The following is a 17,806-nucleotide window of genomic DNA, read 5'->3' on the forward strand; positions in this document are numbered from 1 at the left end:
GCACTCTCGTAGAGTGAGCGGTGAGGTGGCTAGCTGGCACACGAGCAAGCTCGTAGCATGTCCGGATACATGCAGTCACCCAGGAGGAAATCTTTTGAGAGGAGACAGGCTTGCCTTTCATGCGATCAGCTACTGCAACGAATAGTTAGGGCGAACGCCGGAAGGGTTTCGTCCGCTCGATGTAGAAGGCGAGGGCCCTGCGGACGTCCAGGGTGTGAAGCTGTTGTTCACGACTTGAGGCGTGCGGCTTCGGGAAAAAGACCGGGAGGAAAATGTCCTGGTTTAAGTGGAAGGCCGACACCACCTTAGGGAGGAAGGCCGGGTGTGGCCGAAGCTGAACTTTGTCTGCATGGAAGATGGTATACGGTGGACCAGCCGTTAGGGCATGAAACTCGGAGACTCGCCTCGCTGAGGTTATAGCGACGAGGAAAGACGTTTTCCAGGATAGATGGAGTAGGGAACACGTGGCCAAGGGCTTGAAGGGGGCTCCCATGAGCCTGGCCAAAACTAGGTTCAAATCCCAGGACGGGGTAGGACGTCGTACTGGTGGGAACAAGCGATCTAGGCCCTTAAGGAAGCGGGAAACCATCGGATCAGAAAAGATGGACCGGTGACCGACGGGCGGCCGAAAGGCGGAAATGGCCGCTAGGTGCACTTTCAACTATGAGACCGCGAGACCTTGCTCCTTGAGAAACCAGAGGTAGTCCAGGATCGCAGGAATAGGGACTGCGAAAGGATTGAGACCCTTCTGATCGCACCAGAGTGCGAAACGCTTCCATTTTGCGAGGCAGGTTGAGCGAGTGGAAGGCTTCCTGCTTTCCATGAGGACTTGCTGCACCGCAGCCGAGCAGTCACGCTCCGCATGGGTTAACCACTCAGGTACCAAGCTGTAAGATGGAGACACTGTAGGTCTGGGTGGCGGAGCCTGCCGAAGTCCTGCGTTATCAGGTCCGGCCACAACGGGAGGGGGATGGGATCCCGTACGGAGAGCTCAAGCAGCAGAGTGTACCAGTGCTGTCTCGGCCAGGCTGGAGTGACTAGAATGAGTCGGGCCCTGTCCCTCCGAAGCTTGAGTAGCACCCGATGTATGAGTGGGAACGGAGGGAAGGCATATAGGAGGTGATCCGTCCAGGAGCAGAGGAATGCGTCCGACAGGGAGCCTGGGGAGCAACCTTGGTAAGAACAGAACTGGTGGCACTTCCTGTTCTCTTTGGAGGCAAACAGGTCTATCTGGGGAAACCCCCACCTTCGGAAAATTGTGTGCACCACATCTGGACGAAGGGACCACTCGTGGGAGAGGAACGACCTGCTGAGACGGTTGGCTAGCGTGTTCTGCACTCCTGGAGGAAAGGACGCTACCAGGTGAATCGAGTGGGTTATGCAGAAGTCCCACAGGAGCATCGCTTCCGTGCAAAGCAGGGAGGATCGGGCCCCGCCCTGCTTGTTGACATAAAACATCGCCGTCGTGTTTTCCGTAAACACCGCCACACAGCTCCCTTGAAGATGGGCGTGGAAAGCTTGACAGACGAGGCGGATCGCCCGCAGCTCCCTGACATTGATATGTAGGGAGAGCTCTCGGGGTGACCAGAGACCCTGGGTGTGTAGGTCGCCAAGGTGTGCCCCCCATCCCAACGCCGAGGCATCCGTGGTCAGGGTGACGGACTGGCGAGGAGGGCGGAACGGGACTCCTGCACACACGACCTCTGGGTCCAGCCACCAGCTGAGCGAAGCGAGGGCTGGGTTTGTGACAGTAACTACCATGTCCAGGGGGTCGCGGTGCGGACGGTACACCGACGCAAGCCAAGTTTGAAACGGGCGAAGGCGCAGCCTCGCGTACTTGGTCACGAACGTGCATGATGCCATGTGGCCCAGGAGGCGGAGGCAGGAGCGAACCGTCGTTGTGGGAAAGGATTGCAGGTTCCGGATGAAGGAGACCATTGTCTGGCGCCGAGGTCGAAGGAGGCAGGCCCTGGCCAAATTGGAGTCCAGAACCGCTCTGATGAACTCCACCCTCTGTGATGGGGCTAAAATGGACTTCTCGGCGTTTATGAGAAGGCCCAGGCGCTGGAACAGGGCTAGGATCTCGGTCATTTGACTTGCTACCAGCTGTCGGGATGGCCCGCGGACCAGCCAGTCGTCAAGATACGGGTACACATGCATGCGACGACGGCGGAGGGCTGCGGCAACCACTGCCATGCACTTGGTGAAGACCCTCGGCGCGGTGGAAAGGCCGAAGGGCAGCACCGCAAACTGGTAGTGCGCGTTGTTGATTACGAACCGCAGGTAGCGCCGATGGGGAGGGTAAATCGCGATATGGAAGTACGCGTCCTTCATATCGAGGGCGGCAAACCAGTCTCCCGGATCCAGGGAGGGAATGATGGTCCCCAGGGTTAGCATGCGAAACTTGAGCTTGAGCAGGTATCTGTTGAGCTCTCGGAGGTCTAGTATAGGTCGGAGACCTCCCTTTGCCTTGGGGATTAGAAAATATCGGGAATAAAATCCCCTGCCTTGCATGTCGCTCGGCACCTCCTCTATGGCACCCAAACTCAGCAGAGTCTCGACCTCTTGTGAGAGGAATTGCTCGTGAGAGGGGTCCCTGAAGAGGGACGGGGAGGGTGGCTGGGAGGGAGGGGGCGAAACAAACTGAAGGCGGTAACGATACTGGACCGTACGAAGTACCCAGTTGTCCGACGTTATTTGGGACCACGCCGGGAGGAAGTGGCAAAGACGGTTGCAAAATAACGGGGAAGGATCCGGTAAGGAGACTGATGGGTCGTCCTCGGGCGTCCCATCAAAATGCCTGCTTCGGCCCTTGAGGGGCCTTGGAGGGCGCCTGGGACTGGTTACGCCGGTTACCCGGTGGTCTATGGCGGTTCACCCTGCCTCCGCGCCCAGTACCAGGCCGTGGTCTGGCCTGATTAAATGGCCGGTATGGCTGCTGCCGGAAGGGTAGCCGGTTCTGTATGGTGCGGATAAAAGGTAGGGCCACCCGCAGCGGGGCCTCAGCTCCAAGCACCATGGTTACTGGGTCGTCATTCTCAGCGACCTCTTCAACTGGGAGGTCAATAGCCTGTGCCACCCGTCGAAGGAGGTCCTGGTGGGCCCGCAGGTCAATCGGAGGGGGGTCCGATGTAGATGCCCCCGCCACCGCCTCGTCCGGTGAGGAAGACGAGGACAGGCCCTGAAGCATGGTCTCTGGAGGTGGTTCTTCCAGGGGGTGGGAATCCGCCTGGGCTACAGGATGCTCTGCCGCTACAGGTGGCGGTGGGGCCTCACCCTGTAGTGATGGAGGAGGCCTGCTGAACGTGGCTTCCGGCACCCTGCATTTGGAGCCCCTGGGGCACGAAGGGAGGGGGAGCCCTTGAGCCTCGTGGTAGGCCCAGGGGGGTCCAAAAGCCCCACTGCTGTGGTCCGTGGTCCTGCCCTTGGGGGTCGGCCCGGAGATCTCCACCGCTGTCCGCCTGAGAGGCGACTGAGGGTTGGCGAGAAGGCCATGGGGGGGCAGAGGCGCTCAGGGACTGCACCGTCTATGCCGCCGGTCTGTCCCTGGACGGTGCCGGGGATCGGTGCCGGTCGTCGCGGTGCCGGGAGCAAGAGCGGGACCATCGACCGTGCCGGTGCCGGGAGGTCGACCACGATCTCGACCGATGTGGGTGGGAGCGGCTTCGCGAGTCGCGGTGCCGGGAACGGTACCGGGATCCGGACCTCCTTCGGTACCGACGGTCTGGTGACCGGGAACGTCTCCGGGAGTACGACCGCTACCGCGATGCGGAGCGGTACCGGGACTGCGACCGGCGCTGAGACGGGGAGCGGTACCGAGATGGTGATCGGTGCCGGGATCTGGATCGGCATGACGGCGACCGTCTCCGGGATCGGGATCGGGACCTGGAACCCTGTCTATCCCGTCTGTCAGGGGAAGGTGGCCTCATCATAGCCGGCTTGCCGCTGACTGTACAGCCCACACCGGTGGTGCCGGGGGCCGGAGGCACAGTGCCTCTGTGAGCTCGATGAGCTCTCTCGCCGTCGAGAAAGTCTCAGGTGTCTAATTAAACTAACTATATACACTTATACAAGGAGAAACACTAGGGTTGTGGAGGTGAACGGAGCACTCCACTGTTCCAACGGCGCCCGCCAGAGTTGCTAGGGTAAAAATCTTCCGAAGAGCCGTGATTCTGGGCTCCTTGAGTACCAAATTGTCTCCTGCAGTTACCACGGCCACGCCTTGTAGTGAAGTCCTGCCACGGCCAAGGGTTAGGGTAGGCTGAGGGCGGAAAGGTCTGCGCTGAGTCACCAGGTTATGCATACCCAGTGAGTGCATGATGGCCCGGTTATCCTTCAGGCTCTGAAGCCTGGGGTCCGTTTTATCAGAAAACAGCCCTTGGCCATCAAAGGGCAAGTCCTGGATAGTCTGTTGTAGCTCTGGTGGAAGGCCAGATACCTGGAACCATGAGATGAGGCACATGGCCACGTCCGAGGCTGGAGTTCTGGCCGCCAAGTCCGCCGCATCTAACGATGCCCACAGGGATGTGCTCGCCAGTTTCTTGCCTTCCTCGAGCAAGGCCGCAAACTCCTGCCTGGACTCCTAGGGGACCAACTCTTTGAATTTCCCCATGGAGGTCCAGGTATTATAGTTATAAGGGCTCAGGAGAGCTTCCTGGTTAGCTATCCTGAGCTGTAGGCCACCAGTTGAATAAATCTTGTGCCCGAATAAGTCCACACGCCTGGCCTCCTTGGACTTAGGAGTGGGCGCTTGCTAGCCAGGCCTCTCCTCTCGTTCACAGACTGTACCACCAGACAGCAAGGGTGAGGGTGGACGTAGAGATATTCGTAACCCTTGGATGGTACCATATATTTCCTCTCCACCCCTCTGGCTGTGGAAGGAATAGATGCTGGGGATTGCCAGACTGTATCTGCATTGGCCTGGATGGTCCTGATGAAAGGCAGGGTGACACGTGTGGGTGCATCCACAGATAATATGTTCACAACTGAATCCTCCACTTCCGCCACCTCTTCAACCGGCAGGTTCATATTTTGTGCCACCCTGTGCAGGAGATCTTGGTGAGCCCGAAGATCTATCGGCGGGGGTCCAGAAGAGGATGTGCCCGCTACTGCCTCATGAGGAGGAGGAGGAAACCCCAGGGACCAGTGGATCCTGGGGGAGATCTGGTTGGGGAGGGTCCTGGTGTTCGAGGTCCACTAAGGTGGTGGCCTGAGTCTGGACTGGCAGAATAACAGCCGCATCCGAGTCTGGTGGGAGAGGGCGGCTTACAGTGGCCTCAGGCATCCGACGATCCGAATGGGCTGACCGAAAGGTGCCTGAGGGGGCTCCTTGGGCTTGATGGTATGCCCAAGATGTCCAGAAGGACCAATGTGGTGGTCCTTGTTCAGGGTCCTGACCTTCATATTGTCCTTGGTTAGCGCCCTCGACGTCATGGCCCAGAGTGCGGTAGCCACTCCCCGCCTGGGACAATGACGAATTGTGTCTCGAAGGCCAAGAAGGAAACAAATGCCCATGCGACTCTGCCCCGTCTCGGGCTGTCAGCTCATGGGTTGGGGCTGGAGACTGGTGCTGGGATCTTCGGCGGTACCGCGATCAAGATAAGGACCGACGGTCGTAGTGGTAGGGGAGGCCGACTTAGATCTCAATGAGGATCTGTGGCGTCGAGATCATCTGCGAGGCGACCAGTGCCGGCACTGGTGCCAGGACCCGGATCGGTACCAACCGTACCAGGAGAGAGACGTGCGTGAAGCAGAGCAGCACAGCGAGTACGACCGGCACTGCGGTGGAGAGCGGTGCTGGGACATGCGTGAAGTGGAGCAGCGCTGCGAGTATGACCAGTGCCATGATGGAGAGCAGTGCTGGGACTGCGAGCGGTGCCTGGACCGGTACCGCTGGCGGGATCAGGACCACAACCTGGAGTGAGACCGAGATCAGTGCCTTGCTGTCATGCTTAGCGAGGAAGGTCTTGTCAAGGCAGGTTTGGCCATCGACTGAATAGCCCGCACTGGCGGTGCCGGGGGCTGGGGTGGTCCGGGCTCCATTAGCGCGATCAGGTCGCGTGCAGTAGAGAAGGTCTCCGGAGTGGACGAAAGGCTGAGCTCAACCACAGTGCGCACCAGGGAGCTTGTGAGCACCAAACTCAACAGCCCTTGTGGAGCCGGAATCGACGGTGCTGAAGTCAGCGGCACTGGAGGAGTCTTAGTGGGATGGTCCGGTCTAGGCTGTTGCTCCAATGGCTGCAGAGGTAGTGCTGGAGAAGCAGGTGGCTTATGCTGCTTCTTAGGCTGCGGAGATAGCAAACAGTGCCGCGACTCTACCAGTGCCGGAGATGTCTGGTGCCGGGGTTCTTTGCTGGTGTCAGAGGAGCGCTTCGGACCAATGGGGTCTGTTCTGTGCGTGGTACCAAAGGCACCGCTAAGTGCCGCTTCCATGAGGAGCTGTTTCAAGCGAAAGTCCCGCTCCTTCTTTGTAGGTGGCTTGAAAGCCTTGCAAATGAGGCACTTGTCAGGTTGATGGGATTCCCCCAGGCACTTCAGGCAGGAGTCGTGGGGGTTTCCCATTGGCATCGGCTTGAGACACGCCGAGCAAGGTTTAAAGCCTGGTGACCTGGGCATGGGCCCTGGTACCGGGGAGGAGGGAAGGGGATGAACCCCGGTCCCTCCCAGTAGTATCTACACTATATATATAGAACTCACTATTAACTACCAATTACTAAAACTATTAAAACTATTCACAACTAATTACTATCTACAGAAGAACGAGTAAAGCTAGGGAGGTGGAGAACAGCTATGCTGCGCTCCACAGTTCCAACGACCATCACAGGTGGTAAGAAGGAACTGAGCGGGCATTGGGTTGGCAGGGGCATATATCCGGCACCATAACGGCACCACTCCAGGGGGCACGTCAGCCGACCCACCGAGTGTTGCTAGGGTAAAAATCTTCCAACGAACATGCATGCGGTGCGCACACACCTAACTGGAATCGATATGAGCAAGCACTCGAAGAAGAACCTATTTTCTCATGACCAATACAGTTCACCTTTCTGTTACAGTGTTATTTCTGGTTTCTCATTCATTTGCTGAAGCTTATTTTATTTACTCTATTGTCCCCTGTATACTGGGCTTTACACTTCTTTCCAGTTTGAAGTGTTATCATGGCTTTATCAATGGATAGCCACCCTGGGCACTGGGCACAGTTGAGAGTCTCTTTGAGTGGAGATACCAGGAAATCCTGATTTCCCCAACAGACCCTGTCAGGGCTGGCTCAGTCCTCTGGAGCCCCAGGGTGGAGCATACTTGGTGAAGAAGGGACCTTTGGCTATTCTAGCTGCAAATCTGAAATAAGTCTTCACTGAGTATCAAGACTGAGATTTTTCAGATATGTATAACTTTCAATATTGGGGCGGATTTTCATAGGAACAGAAATAGGCACCTCCCCGGCACAAATTCTTCCCCTTGCCAAATTTCAAGCTCCCCCTAAAGATGGGGGGATAGAGCTTCTCACTGAAAAGTTAATCAGAACTACTTTATGTGATTTCCCTAGCCTATGGATGAAAATGGATGAACCATTTACGCTGAAATATCACAAAAATATCTAGCTTGAAGCAGAAAAATGGCATGGAAAATTTAAATCAAAACAGATAAGATTAGCAAACTTATCAGCAACAGAAAACAGAGTCTACTGGAAGGGTCAGGCTACAATAACAGGCGGCACTTTCAGCTTCACTTCAAATCTATGTAATCTACAAAGCAAAACATAGCTTTTGACATTAGCAAATATAAAATCGATCGAAGGCATGATGCATCCATCGTACATCCTAGTACAGGCTGGGTAGCGCCTTCGTAGCTCTTGTAATGTAATATTCAAAAGGAAGAGAAAGATATACCATGATACAAGAAGAAAAGGTAAAAAACTGACCAGTGAATTCTAGCCCTGGGTGACATATTCAGTGCTTTCTAACATATCAGCAACCACGCTCTGCTATCTTGGGTGCATATTTTTGAAGCACAACTTCTGTGTAAGGCGAACATGCTGAGACATTCGTTGCTTCCCTGAAGGAGTGTATGTATGCCTCCTTTTCATATGTATGCTTTGTCCCTTATTAATAGATTAAGCTATTTCATATGTATGCTTTGTCCCTTATTAATAGATTAAGCTAAGCTTGGTTATTTGGTCTCTTAAATACATGAACCGCAAGTGTTGCCAAGCAATTGGCTAGACTTCAGTGAATACTGTTAGACTGACAAAAGTCACACTGCCTGTGGGGGAGATAAGTACCACATTCAGATGGCAGCAGCTCCTTTTTTAAGCAACAATGACTGATGCAAGGGCCTCTCTATGATCTTCTACAAACTCAACTGGTTTCCCATTTCCTTCCAGAACTCAGAGTCCTCGTATTACTTGTCAAGGCCCTGGATAGGTTATGATCTAATGTGAACATTAGAGAACTCCACATTGCAACTTGCATCAGTGTGACTGAACTAGAAGCTGCAACTATGCAGTGCATCCACACCAGGCATTCTATCTTGGCTGCACACAGTGCACTACATTCACTAAAGTGCACTCTATATGTTGCAGGGCCGGTGAGTTGTTGCACCTACCCTGCATTTCCTCGCGCTGCTTCCTGGAGCAGGTGCACAATGTCTATGGCTTACAGTGTTTGTGTGCACGTAGTCACTCTTTTTGGTTTGCTACATTGCCTGCTATAAATGGTTGGGTCAAACACAAGCATCTGCACATGTGTGGTTAGAAGCAACACCCTGCAATTGCAGATGCCATGACAGAGGGTCAGCAGCAGGGCCGGCTCCAGGGGTTTTGCCGCCCCACGCAGCCAAAAAACAAACAAACAAACAAAAAACAGCCGCGATCGCGATCTGCAGCAATTCAGCAGGAGGTCCTTCAGTCTGAGTGGGAGTGAGGGACACTCCGCTGAATTGCAGCTTAATAGCTGGACATGCCGCTCCTCTCCGGAGTGGCTGCCCCAAGCACCTGCTTGCTAAGCTGGTGCCTGGAGCCGGCCCTGGTCAGCAGCTCCTACTGCCACTCCCCCCAGCCCCTTTCTGTTTCTGGGCCTCGCGGCCCGGAATGGATCATGAAGAACACCAGCAGCTTTGGGTGTTGGTGCTTCTGGTTGTGAGGAGCTGGATTTGTTTTCTTTTAATTCATTTCTTCATTCATGTTTGTTAGTTTTTTAGACAGAGTTTGCTTCTTTGTTTCAATTTTGTTATTCTTCAGATGTTTTGTTTGTTTAGTAGCTAAACTCAGTTTCTCTCTATCCTTTTTTACTATAGGAGCTAGAGAGGAGAGTGCTCTGGGCCCAAAGTAAGAATATCCTTAGGGGTCCTCCACACAGCCCACAGAATGATCACCAAAGTTCTTCCCCATCTCCTATAGTGGAGTCCGTTGGGGTGGAAGGATGGGATCATTCAGTAGGTGATGGAGAACCATGGAAAAGAGGTTTTAGTTGGGGTGGAAGAATGCAGGGGGTAGGATTCATCTAGGTGTTAATTTTTTAACAAATTACCTGGCTCTGAGCTCCCTCTAGGAGTGTGGAAATTGTTGGGGATGCTGCCAACAGGCAGTCATTATGCATTGTGGAGTGTCTGTGTTCATGCACCTGAATCACAGGTTATTCAGTATTGCCATGGTGTAGCATTTTGTGTTTTTGCACAAGAATTACCAATTCACCAATCGTTTTTTTAAGCTAACACATGTTTGAAGTTCTAATGCTGTAACACTGTATTTCTCATTCACTGAGGGGTGAGTGTTTGAGGGCATGCTGAACAGAGACTACTGAGTCTCCCCTCAGCTACTCTGGGGCTGGCATGGAGCAGGGATACCAGTGGCACAGCTTGCTGAAAAATGGAAACAATTCTCTTTGGAATATTTTGCTTAGTACTTCATCCATTTTTGAACCCAAATTATGAATTTTTGCAACTAACTCTAGTGAGTGGCTTGGCAGATGACAGAATCAGCTTTAGTGAGTTTAAGGCCACAAGAGATCATTAGCTCATCTAGTCTGCCCTCCTGCACATCACAGGCTGATACATTTCCTTAAAATCCCCTGTGTTGAGCCCAGTGATTCTGAGTTATGAAAGTGCTTGTGGAAGAATTGGGTAAGGGTAGCGTGGAACTGCAATGCACAGAGACTCATTGCACAAGTGCAGCTCCTTTGCCAGTGTTTGTGCTAAAAAAAGTGCAGAGGGGTGTGTTTGGTAAAAATATGTGATTGTATTTCCTCCGAGCAGGTTAAACACTAGAGGTGATGGGATCCCTTGTGCACTGCTGTGTGCATGTTTGTGTGTGGCTGTGGGGAAAACCTGGTTCATTAGATACGACAGGTAACTATTGATGAGTGTAGATCCAGATTCACGCTTTAGAAGTTTGTTTTGCTTCTAACCAGATGTTTCCATTACCTTCTCTCATTCCTGGATAAATCTTTATTCTTTCTTAAATAAACCTCTTTTTGTTTTTAAGATAAGTATTCACAAGTGCTATGTGGCTTACAGGAGCAGTAGTTAGGGTAACTCTGATAAACAAGGGTGCAGAGATTCTGGTACATCTTTGAGTCAGGGGCTTGGTATCACAGGAGAATGAATCAGAGATTCAGCGATTAGGGAGCCCATTTTGTCAGTCTGCAAAGCAAAGCTGGGGCTGGCATAAACCCAGAGGAGAGTGCTTGAGTGAATGAAAGGCTGGTGGTGCCAGGGAGCTGACATCCAAATACTACTAGTAAGACTCTGTAGGAGGAGGGGGTGGAGTAATGAGGTGACTCTCCCTCACCAAGAAACATCAGAGTGGAGCAGAGAGAAAAAAAAATCTTCTCCTTCCTGCCACCATCTCTCAGTGTGTCAAGCACTTTACACAGAGAACACCTGTGAATACACAGAGGAGGCCAAATGTTACTTACTCCAATTTCTGCAGTTTGCAGTTTGAGTGTTTCAGTCCATCGCACAACAGCCGCACTCCGGCATCTCCCAGTTTATTACCACCCAGGTTGAGCACTGTCAGGCTCTGGTTGGTTCTGAGAGCAGTGGCGAGATCCCTTAAGCCAATGTCTGTGAGACCACAGTCCCACAACCTGCAGGAGAGAGAAACACAGAGACGGGGGATCACAGTCTGAAGGGGGTGCATCTCAGCTGTTCCCAGGCAGCTCCGCCCACCAGCCCCCTCACTGACCAATCCACCTGAAGAATGAAGTAGAAGCCCTGCTACCCCACCTGTCCCAACCCCCACCCTATTGCAATGAGGAACCAGGGTGGGGTAGGACTTCCCACCTCAGTCCCACCCCTTGCACTTCACTCTTGACCAATCAGCACTGTGAATGGTCCAGAAACCCCAATCCTTAAACCTCTGCCATTGACCAATAAGGATGAAGGTTCTGGGTAAGACTTCCTCACACAGCACCGCCCCTCACCCTTTCCACTGGCCAACCAGAATTTAAGGGGCAGCCATCTGGGCACCCTAAGTCCCACCTACCCAGCTCTCAGCCAATCAGATTGGATTTGCCACTGATGAGCCCCGGGATGGTGCGACCCAATCAGAGCAGTGCTACATGGAGGCTGTAGGTGGAGCCCCCTCCCCAGGCAGCTGGGCCAGGCCCTGAGCAGGAACTGGGAGATTCTGTCCCTCTGTGCCCCCAGCACTGGCTCTGCTGCTGCCCTGCAGGACACAGACGTCTCCTGCCTCTGCTCCCGGCTCTGACCCTCAGGCCTGGGGAGGGGAGGCAGCTGAGAGCTCAGCACTGGCAGCGTCACACCCACCTTCCTCTGAGAGCAGGAACCAAAGGCTGGGGGAATATGAAGACAGAGAACAGCCCCACAACCAGGGGGATCTCCAAAGTTTGGGGAAGAAGAGCCCCTGACAGAAGTGTGACCATGTGACCCTGTTGGCAGGGCCTGTTCCAGAAACTCTGGTGGAATTATTGCAACAGAAATTTTCTACTGGATTCTGCACCCCCCCCTGCAGAGTCTGGGCTCCTGGGGGAGCTGCCAGCCAGCGGAGTGTGGAACTATGGCAGGAGCCTGGCTATGAACATGTGCATCTCAATGACCAGCCCCCAGCATGGCTGTCACTTACTGTGATGCCTCCCTCCCTCCAGGGCTCATGGGGAACCCTCTGCACCCCCAACAGCTGCCAAATCTTGAGCAAATATAGAGACACCCCTCCCACCAGAAATATCACCTGCACAACCTCTTCCATCACTACAGTTGCCTTGAAAATATGGTCCCTCTGCCGAATGGAGAGGGGAGTCCCAATGTTTGAGAGCCAAAAAGAGCCCTGCATTTGTATGAGGGAGGGAAGCCCCCACTCCCTGGGAGGCCCCCAGGTTCAGTCATGGTTGGTAGAGCCTCAGAGATATTTTGGAGGCAGGAAGAGAGGCACCCCAATGTGATGAGAGATTCTAAGTTTGTGTTGAACAATGAAAGAAAAAACCTCATGGGTATATGTGGGAAACTACGGAGATAAGCGCTAGTAGGGGGAGGTGGGGAGAGGGTGTTCTTGATTAAGCAACGGAGAAGAGCTCGAAAAGATTTAAAGGTAAAGAAGGAGGGAAGACTAATAAGAAATTGAGAAGCAAAAGACCCCAAAGTGGGGAGGAGACACATGAAAGAAAAAAAGGACACAACTGGGATAAAAAAGGAGAGACACCCCACAAATGAGGAGTGGTGTTGTGGGTTTTTGGAAGGCCGTAGCTGTGTCAACAGTATGGGAGTTTATTCGTTGCCCTTGGCGTTGATTCTGGAGGCAGAGATTCTCTTTGGGAATTTGGTGCTGGGCTCAGATCTCTGGAAGAGGAGCCTCTGCTGTGTGACCCTCTCAGTCCAAAACAGATGAATAAATGTAAATATGGCAAGTTTCACTTAGAGTTTATCCAGGCTCCCTGTCACTGATTTCTCCTCCGATCTGCAAGGTGCTGGACACCTGCCACCACTTGGCTGAGGGTAATGCTGGTGTCAGAACAGCACACTGGTGCTAGAAGAAAGAGCAACATTACACACAGACAGTCCTGCCCTGAGGATCCTACCATCTAAATAGACAAGAAAGGTAAAAGGTAGGGAAAGGAAATATTATTGTTATTTTTCAAATGGAGAATTGAGACCCATAAGAGATTGAATGATTTGTCCAAGGTCACACAGTGTCTTGAGTTAGATCCAGCAATTTAATTACATGACCATCCTTTGTCTTGCACAGAGCTGTGCTTAGTCCGTCATGTTTCTCAGTTTCAGAAGAGCCCCCATATTTTTTAATCAACATGATGTCTTTTTCCACCTTTTTTTCTCATGGTTGAGGTTCTTAAGGAAGAGCTACTTACCAATCAGGTATTGAACACTAGGGCCTGAGCAAATTTTGAGGCTTCTCATTGTGAAACCTATTGTGATTTGGTAAAGTATGTTGGAAAAATTTGAAAAGATCTAACTACTGACTAGACCGTACCCAAGCAAACATCGGAAGAGCTGTTGGAAGGGAATAGAAAATTTCAAAATGGGTTCGCTAGAAGTGAGGGCACTCTAGTGTGTGTGAGTATGGGGACAATGGGGGTGGGGGCGGAGGGAGGTCGGACTGACTCAGATGTTTTTGAAATGTCACGTGCCATTTCCAGTATTTTAGAAATTCACCATACATTTCAAGGGCAAAATTGTGTTCTATCAAAATTACAAGAACTTTAATTGTTTTCATTATGTACTAGGATGGCTTACAAAAATGGCCACAACTAAAAAAAACCCAGTGTTTAATTTTCACCAAAAGTGGCAGAAATCTTCAAAATATGTTTGATAATGTAAGTATGTACTGAAAATTGTACTGTTTTTGAAAGTTCGGGAAATACTTAGATCCAGGTGATATATTGTATACGTTTTCACATACTTTTTTTCCTTTGGTTAAAGCAAAAGTTTGTAATCATAAAACAATATCAGCTTGTACCATGAAATGCAATAAATAAATAAATGGTCATCATTTGTACATTGGACTGATTTGAGAACAGTTTTTCTGTCTGCAATTTTTATAAAGATATGAAGAGAAGAAGACTTCTACCCCCTAGTTATAAAATGTTTTTGTTATTACCTCTTCAGCTCTGTGGCCATCAGGGATAACATGACCCCCTCCTTCTCAGAATTCTGCCCTTCCGCAAAATAGGAATACTAGAAACACTACAGGAAATCTATGTCTTCACATATGACTCTGATCCTTAAGCTTGTAGGCTGATGAAGGACAGTAAAATCACTTAGATTTCATTATTTATAGATGCCCTTGAAAGCACGGCTGCTTTAAGAAGCTCCTTTTTGGGCCTTTCTTTCACATTAATAAGTACTTTTCCAAAGACATAATCATTTTCTCACATCGAGGCAGTATTGCTAATTCCAAATTTTCAAAGTTCATGAGTCAGGCCCCTAAAATCATGATTAAAAATAATGTGTTTGTGGTTTTTTTTCATAGCCTTCTAGTTCCTGTGTGTGTAGGTTACACGTGGGTCACATTTTTTTATCTTCTCTCCACAATCACGAGGGCCCCAAAATATTATTACATAAAAATTTAAGGTAAAATTCTCAAATATTCACATTACTCCAGAAGCTGAGGCTGAATAAAACCCCCACCAAGAATTGTAAACCTCACAATAAAATGGCAAAAATTTGCAAAACTTGGTTCTTTGCACAGTGGATTCTGTAATATGGCCAAATAGTGGATCTGAAAAATTGAAATTGTAATATTTCTTTCCCCTTCCCATTGTCTGTCCTAGAATAAGATGCTCACACAGGATAAAGGACTGTCTCCTCTTTCAGGGATCTCAACCCAACACCAGACTCCCAAGCAGAAACCTGCCTCCAGAATAGACTGTAATCAAAGTGCAATGCAGACAGCAAACTCTCTGGCTGCTTGCACAGCTCCTTCCTTTCCAAAACTGCAAAACCCAATAAAACTAATACAACACATGTTGCCCCAAAACTAAAACCTTGTTTATGTGCTAAAAAAGAACTGGGAAGACTATAACAGAACTGCCTGGCGACACCTGCCAATAAAACATTTCCAGTGCTGAACACACTGGGGCCCTGATTGCAGCTGGGGCACTTAAGCAATACCATGATACACTAATCATTAAATAACAAAAATCTTGTTTAAATCAGAGTTGTGCGGTGACAGCTTATGCCCTTCTCACACTGCAGAAAAACAGGAAATACAGAACAAAGGTAAACAGCCACATTGCCCCCTGGAGCTGGCAGTAGCCACTTGGAATTAAGTGCATGCCCTCCAGATGCAATCACTGTGTTAGGTATAACTGTACTGAATGGTGATGGAATAAGTGGAAGAAGCTTGGAAGAGCTATGACTGTGACATGAGGAGATCTAGGGATTAGCTTGAGCAGCATCATCATAGAGCTGTGACTGCGATATTAGGGGATCTGGTCTGAGTCTCCCTGCTGTGTGTTATCTCAAAAGAAAGAGGAGTATGTGAACCATGAAATTCCAGTCGGCATCATTCCAGTACAGAATTGTGGAGGTTGTGTCAATAGCAGGGCACTGGGTGCTATGGCTACTGTCAGTGGTGACGTGGGATATAAGAGCAGTCTGTGGATGTAATGATGGGTAGGGGAGAGTATAGGTTTAGGTGATAACCTGTGTGCAAGTCTCAAGGGATTATAAAGAGTATGAAGTGGCTATTACATTTTACAAATGTGGTATTCTCTTAGGGGAGTAGGCTCAGTGTTTGAGTGCATGACAAGGCCAGGTAGCTTCTGTCCATCACAATGAAAAGGCAGAGTGCAAGTGTGTGTGTTATGGGCATTCTGAGACATCACTCAGAGAGGACAGAGTTAAAGTTCTGTGAGCATTTACCTTAATTTAATCCTTCTGCCCATATATTTACAGTTCATTCTCAGATTTCTACCCTGGGAGGGGTTTCACACCTCGAAGTTGAAGGCTCAGAGGGGTGGTAAGTGGCCCGTTTTAGTCTCAGCTGAAAAAGAATACCCCATGGAGATGAAGACAGACTGAAAAAATAGCTCTCAGACATGTGAACTGCTCCATTCTTTTCTGTGGGTGTTCTCTTCCCCCTTAGTGCTGGAGAGTTTCAGATGTGTGTCAAACATACCTGTCTCAGGAGTGTTTTCTTGGTGTGTGCTCTGAGCATGCCTGTTCTAAGCTAGAGGGCAGGGCTTCCCAAAATCCTGGCTCACATGCAGGATAGGGAAACAGGCTCAGACACCCACAACAGGCAAGCCCCCTGGCACCTGGCTCACTTGAGGGTGGGGAGGATAAGGGTCAGACTCCCATAAATGGACAGGGGCTCCCAGAGCCAAGCACACACTGGGAGGCAGGGGACAGGAAGTGGGGCTCAAACACCCACAAAGGGACAGTGACTTCCAGATTACATGGAGAGGTTAGGGACAGGGGCTCAGACATCCCAGAAAGGCAAGCTTCTCTCCAGAACCTGGCTCACATGAAGGGGCACTGATGGGGACACACCCCCATAGATGATCAGGCCCCTACCTGGGGCCCTCACACTCACACAGGAACATGGAGAAGAGTTCAGACACTACAAGGGACCCCCAGTTACATAGGGAATAGGGGCTCAGACTCTCCCTTGAAAAGCAAGCTCCTCCCGAACCTGGCTCACATGAGGGGAGCAGGGAAGGGGTAGGTCATGCTTCCTTAGATGGACTGGGGAAATCCAGATTGTGGCACATGCAAACCATTCTCCCCCTGTGCCCCTAGACCCCCATTACCTGAGCCTCAACCCCTTTTCCCACCTACTCTTTCACCCACAGGACCTAATCACATCAGACACACCATCAGGGGCTCGTACACCTGCACATCTACCAACGTGATATATGCCATCATGTGCCAGCAATGCCCCTCTGCCATGTACATTGGCCAAACCGGACAGTCTCTATGCAAAAGAATAAATGGACACAAATCTGACATCAGGAATCATAACATTCAAAAACCAGTGGGAGAACACTTCAACCTTTCTAACCACTCAGTGACAGACTTGAAGGTGGCAATTTTGCAACAAAAAAACTTCAAAAACAGACTCCAAAGAGAGACTGCTGAACTTGAATTAATATGCAAACTAGATACAATTAACTGTGGTTTAAACAAAGACTGGGAATGGTTGGGTCATTACACCAATTGAATCTATTTCCCTATGTTAAGTTCTCCTCACACCTTCTATGGGCCATCTTAATTATCACTTCTAAAAGTTTTTTTCCTCCTGCTAACGATAGCTCATCTCAATTGATTAGACTCTGCCTGTTGGTATGCATACTTCCACCTTTTCATGTTCTCTGTATGTATAAATATCTCCTGTCTGTGTGTTCCATTCTATGCATCCGAAGAAGTGAGCTTTAGCTCACGAAAGCTCATGCTTAAATAAATTTGTTAGTCTTTAAGGTGCCACAAGTACTCCTGTTTTTTTTACTGGCTTATGTGTTTTTTTCAAACAATAGTTTCAGCACCTTCTGAATATTCTGCCATACTAAGATTCTATTTCCCACAAATTATCCCGCCCCCTCCCAATAACAGAAGCAGATTGGCATAATACACCTTCTTTTACTTCAGATTTCTGCCCTAGATGAGATTTGGATTCACAGTGCCAGGGGTGTTACTCAGATGCAATTACCATAACATATCGCTGGAGTCACCCAGGTCCTGTGATGGGTAGTTTTCCAGATAGTAGTCTCTGTCTCTGCACATGCTCAGTGTAATACATTAGGCACATAAATAGGTACACAATTCTTCTGAAGTGCCTATTGGGAGATGAAAACTTTCTCTGAAATAATGTTTTAATTTGATTTCTCCCAAAGGACTT

Source organism: Mauremys reevesii, unplaced genomic scaffold (assembly GCF_016161935.1).
Source record: "Mauremys reevesii isolate NIE-2019 unplaced genomic scaffold, ASM1616193v1 Contig2, whole genome shotgun sequence".
Lineage (NCBI taxonomy): Eukaryota > Metazoa > Chordata > Testudines > Geoemydidae > Mauremys > Mauremys reevesii.